Source organism: Onychostoma macrolepis, chromosome 09, assembly GCF_012432095.1.
Source record: "Onychostoma macrolepis isolate SWU-2019 chromosome 09, ASM1243209v1, whole genome shotgun sequence".
NCBI classification, from domain to species: Eukaryota; Metazoa; Chordata; class Actinopteri; order Cypriniformes; family Cyprinidae; genus Onychostoma; species Onychostoma macrolepis.
This window is the reverse complement of record NC_081163.1, coordinates 20167407-20173963: the sequence shown is the minus strand read 5'-3', so window position 1 is coordinate 20173963 and position 6557 is coordinate 20167407.

The window sequence follows — 6557 nt, the reverse complement described above, 5'->3', positions numbered from 1 at the left end:
TCATAGCAGAAATAAGACTATTGTTGAAATACAATAAGATTATAGTGCTATAAAATGAATGTGGATGGTATAGCTCAAATGATTTGGTCTTTTGATGAATTAGATGAGAGATCATATTGATACCCGGCATTTGCAACCCAGGCACATTGGAAATACGTGCATTTCTGCAACACCATTATTACGTACCTTACTGCACATTTTGAGGCCTTTTCAGAGTGAAACGTCCAGTGAGTGGTGCTAAAACGTGGGTTCAATATGTGACCCTGGCACATTTTTGTTATATTGATATAGGCATGTTTTGCTGTGTTTTTATTATGTTTCTTCAGGTACATATTGCGGTGGTTCATAATTCAAATATCCGGGGAGTTAATGTTCTATGTTAAGTTGTTCTATCATGTTGGAAATATTCCCTAAACCAAACCCAACCCTAAACCTACCTGATAGTGTTAACAAATGCAAAACTGATATGAAGACGCATTCGCTAATGGAACCATGCCATTTGAACTTCCTTATATGCAGGTTTTAACAGTTTTGTGGAACCGTAATTTCACGGGATTCATACCCGAGCTCTTCACCTCTCAAGTCTAACTCCATACTGTATGAGCTACCGAGCAAACCCACTGAATATAAAAACCCATACATATGAAGCTGGATATGTGACGCTAACGTTCAAAAGTATCAGTTTTCAAATTTCACAGCATGTTAAAATTGTTCTGAATTCATATCATGATATTCCTCAAGTAATTGCGTGAAAATTAGGCTTTATTAATCGAAACTGTGGACCTGCAAACCATACTTTGTGTGAAAAGAAATAAAAGTTGTCAGAGTTTTACTGCCTCTAGTGTTTATTTCAACTGGAAACTGCAGCGATTTGTATGTATAGGTACATTTTTTCAGTCCTCCAGAAATGTATTTAGAAGCACGTATTTCCAATGAGCCTATGTTAGACATTTGACAGCAGACTTTGGTATAAATCGGAGCACAGTTAAAGACAGTGTTAAGGTCTGTTCTGAAACTATGTAGAGGAAACATGTGAGATTACCAGTACCTTTACCAGTACCAGTATCTGGGAACCAGGACACAAAGGGTTGCTCTGTCATTGTGAAGTTACTCTTAAAAAATAGTTCATATATACACAAATATATAAATATCTTATTAAATAATTTTATAACTTAAATCTGAATAATTCTTTCTTGTATAAAAATATTTTTAATGAATAACTTGTCAAACTTGAATTGATAAATGTACACTAAATACAACTAGAATACATACTAATTTATGTGACTGAAACATGAAAGCATAGCAATAAATAAAACCAAACTAAGCACTTCTTTATATAAAAGAAGCTACAGAGAGAGGGGAGGGGAGACCATTTAGGACTAACCAGTTCATTTACATAGATGCATCTGACAGACGCTTTTATCCAAAGCACTATTCTTGTTTAAGCTATAGAAACACACTGATTCACTAGTCTGATTCACTGTAGTTCAACGCTTCAATGAATCACACATTTCAGTATGAGTGAGAGGATTGATTTTTCACTCAGCTTGCCTGACTGTACAATACAACATGACTTTAAAAACAGCATTTGTAGCATTTGCTTGTGAAACACTTACTGGGAAAAGTTAGTCATTAGAAAAAAAGGAGCTACTGTCATTCTATTGAAAAATGTAGTTAGTATACATCAATAATTTTAGTTAATTACTCCCCGACATTTGGCTCAGTCCTTTCAAAAATTGCTTTCTTGCCTTTCCAGCCTCCATTGTACTCTGCTCTCCTCTTTTCTCATCTCTTTCAGAATTTGAGAGCACAGCTCACTGCTTTCTCCTCAGTGTAGGAAGAGACAGAACCATGATTCGATTACACAACAGATGCACAGCAAGGTTATGGTGCTAAAGAATCAAGGTGTGTGTTCAGCCCTTTCAATATCACAAAGAAAGGCACCATACAACATTTGAATTTGGCACGCATACAAACACACTGCTTGAAACTTATGATTTTTCTTTTACATCTTCACTCCAATTGCAATTCCCATAGAAAAGCTACAGTTTCAGACACTGCAACGGTCAAGGAAAAGAGAGGAATGTGAGAGGAAAAGAGGACAGAAAGAGAGCATTTTGAATGGGAAACATAGGAGAGACAGTATGAAGTTGCAAAGAGAATTGAGAGTGAGAGAAATGCTGAGAGAGTAACAAGAGAAAAGAGGGATGTGAGAGGAAGATGGAAGGTTTTCTGTCCTCCGTTTAAAAGCTCTCAGCTCAGTCCTGTGTCTTGACCTTGAGCATAGCACTGAAACCCCAGGGGTAGACGCTAATGTGGCCCGTGCGGATCAGCAATTCCCACATCACATCACTTAAAATCTGTTTCACGCTGACCCCAGCACAGTCCCCGCAGCACCAATTCCCATAGCGTGCCGCTTAATACCGCTCCGTCTCACTGACTTGAGTGCAGTGTGGCCCATCAGATCCAAACACACAACGCTAAACAGACTCCTGTCTCAATGAGCCCAGAACAGCTCAAATGACAAAACCATGCTAAAAGAATATTAATGACATGGTGCTTGTTTTTATTGATTGACAAGAGAAACACCAGTGTGTCTTTTGTTAAACTCAGAACAGAATGCATGGAAGAACCATTTAAAATGAACAGATAAATACAATACCTGCTGGTAACTGTCGTAACTACACCAAATCACATTTCCGGGAGATCTTGCACTAGACGAGCAGCTGCCTTTAAAGGGATGGTTCACCCAAAAATGAGTAAGGACATTGTTAAAATAGTCTATGTGACATCAGTGGTTCAACCGTGATTTTATGAAGCTACGAGAATACCTTTTGTGCGCAAAAAAAGTAACGACTTCAAACATTTCTGACACAAAAGAGAAGAAATTGTTGAAAAAAGTTTTTTTTTTTTATTGCACATCAAAAAGTATTCTCGTAGCTGCATAAAATTACAGTTGAACCACTGATATCACATGGACTATTTCAATCATGACAACTCTCGGAAGATTTTAGCATGGTGATGGATATGACAATGTTAATGTATTTGGTCTTGGCGGAATAGATCTGCTACATTGCTGCTGAATTGTTGCTGCTGTTGATTATAGCTGTAGTTGTAGATTATTGCTGCTGCTGCTGCAAGCAAGTACAGGAACTTGCTACTGCCAATGCATATTGCGATACGGTGCCGTGAGTATTTAACACATACTGCTGCTGCACAAATAGCATATAAAATAACCCGTAACAGATCTATACAGGTGGAGCTGGGGAAGGTGGAGGGCTTCAGAGATACACTGAAAGCGCACTGCAGGAAGCACTGAAGTGAATACTACTAGCCAGCCATATAAATGCAAGGCAGTAGCTCACTGGCTGCATATGCAGCATGAACCAATCAGCTTGTGCTAAGTCGTTTAACTCTCTGAATATCATCAGTTACCTTAACAGGTAGTTTCATAACTGAACTGTATTATTTTATCGATGTCCTTACTACCTTTCTGGGCCTTTAACATGGCAGTTACGTTGCTGTCTATGCAGGGTTAGAAAGCTCTCGGATTTCATCAAAAATATTTTGATTTGTGTTCCAAAGATAAAAAAAAGGTCTTACGGGTTTGGAACAACATAAGGGTGAGTAATTAATGCCATAATTTTCATTTTTGGATGAACTATCCCTTTAATATAAATGGAAATGCTAACGGATAGCTTTCTCCAGGTAAAACCTCCTTGATTACAATCAATGATGCTCCAATTACAATCAACTAAACTGTCTAGATTGCATTGTAATCAATGTTGCACACTTTTTTTCATTTGCTCATGAATGTTCGACTCCTCTTACACTCAACGGAATAAACAAAACAGTAAAATTTTCTATGTTTGGGTGAACTGTTCCATTAAAACAGAAACTGCATTTGCAGCAACAAGATCGCTTTTAGTTTACCAATAACAGCGAGCAAAACCCATGTTGGGACATGTTGTTCAAAATGTGCAGATCAAAGATGATTTCTGTTTGGTTAGGATGCTGGAAGCGATGAATCAGCCTCACTGATGGTGGAAAAACTTGAAAATCATCAATATTCAGAGGAGCTGAAGGGCAGAGTTTAGTAAGTTGAATCACACACGCTGCGGTTTACACACAGCACTGAGAGGAAGGAACTGTGTGAGAAAACATATGACTACAGGCCTCCAATCCATTGTTCTCACTCCGTTTCTCTCGCAATCTCTCTCGCTTTGTCTGATTTTTGCAAAATTAAACTGTTTAAAGAAATAAATGACTGAAAACACAATGCCTGTCCTTGCTCTTTCTCTTCATCACTGCCATCGCTCATCTCTATATCTCTATTTCTCTCTGAGTTCCCTTTTTCTTCTTTATCACTCTTTTCTACACTCAATTTCTCTCTTCGCTCATATATCTGTGGTGTATTGTAGTTGCTTTATTTGTTATGATGCATGGTGTCGCCAGGCTCACGGATTTGATGAATGCTACATAAAGACTTAGAGCCTGAGGCTGTCCATGAGTAGTTTGCCACGTGCTTGCTCCCAAACGGAAACCATTTCCTCATGCCCCCAGGGGTCACGGAAAATCATGTTACCAACCTAAAATGGCTCCCCCTTGAAGCTTTCACCCGCCCCCCGAATACATCCAGTTCACCAGCAAAGCGCTAATAAAAACAGCTCTCCATCACAGAGCAAATGGTTAGCTGTTAAAATATGGGATTGATTATATGATGTAAGCCTATGGAAGTGTGTTTGAATGGTTTTATACTGAATTTTACAGAAATTATTGTAAAATATGCTTAAAAACAATGTTGCAGAGGCTCTTGAAATAGTGATACAAGAAACCCAGAGAGGATACATGTGGTATTTTTTCATCTTCAGCAGTCCATGCTGGGAATTAAACTATATTTCACCTTTCACTCTCAAGGGAACATGTATAACAGCAGTATGGACACATATATTTGCTACAAGGCAAATTAATTTTACTAACTTAAGGGAATAGATGAAAAGTGAAAATTTTGTCATTGTTTACTCACCCTCTTTCGAAACCTGTATGACTTTCTTCTGTAGAACACACACACACAAAAAACATATATTGAGGAACGTCTCAATATCTTTTTGTCTTTAAAATGAAAGTAAATGTACAATGAATTGATTGTTGTTTTGGACCCCATTTACTTTAATTGTATGGACAAAGCAGCTCAAAATTTCTTCAAAATATAACTTTCCTATAAAATATGAACTTTCCCTTTAATGTTATTTATTGACATTATGATTCAGGTCATAATAAAGGCAAAAGTAACAGAACTAAAGAGTTCACAGTGAATGCACTGAGAAACATTAAGTTCTGTTCAGTGTTAATGTTATGACTTGTAGTCACTTTCAGTGAGGCTTCTTTCTTTTCATTTAAGTGTAATAAGCATTTACTTCAGTCTTCTTAGTTTTTATTTACATTTCAGTGTACAATTTCTTTAAGAAAAGAAGATTAAAAGTGCATCATAATGTCACACTTTATTCCACTCCACGTTAGAGTAGTATCCGTTCAGTTACAGAACACTCTGTAAAGCTTGTCTGGGCAAGTAACAGCAACCAAGGAGGGATAGCAAAAGGTCAATTGCAACAGTTTAAATCAATGAGCATCACTGTGGGAGGCTGACACAAGTGCTGCATTCTAATTTGCATATTATTTGTCCTATATATTATGCGTCAATATCATGCGTACATTTAGTATGTACAGTGTTTAGCATTTAATATGATGTTGATGACTGAAATTATCTATGATTCTTTTCACATTTGCAGGGATATATTATAATATATTATGTAATATAATATATACATTTGCCAGATATAACACCATATAAAGCAACAAATTCCTAATTCCCAATTAATCAGCTCGCACGCATGCGCACACACGCACATACACACACACACGCACGCACAAAAAACAACTCCTCAAACTAAAAGTCCAGTTTTAATTTGAGAAACCTGGAAAAGTATCCAGGTGGGTAGCACACATGCTCTGATGTTTGAATCATTTCCTGTTCATTTCACTTCATGTTGGTTCTCCTGTATAATTTAAGGTAGAAAATCCCATAAAAATAACAATCGTTAAAAAAAAATAGATGGGTTTGCCAATGCTGCATATCTTTGCAACCCAGTGGGGCTACTGCATACTTAGAAGTTATCTCCCTTTCTCCAAAACCAATTTAGAGGCAGCATGATTAAGGATATCCAATCACATGGGCTCTACTTGCCTGGGGTAGAGGAGAGCACAAACTAGTATCGTCCAGAGAAAAAAACAATTCAGCATGCAGCGTGTATGGGTTTGTGTTCAATCGACCCCCCACCATGTGTTTTGAAACGAAGTGTGAAGCTGCAGCTTGCCTGTGTTTAAAAGATGCAACATATCTACTAAAGACGCAGACCAAGAGCTTGCAGACAACGCGGGATTATCCCGTATTCTGAGGAGCTGAGCGAGATCAGAGACCTCTTCAAACAACAGAGACTTCTGCCTGCTTGCAAAGGGAGCGGACAGCTGTCAAACCAATATCCCCAATCATTTATATG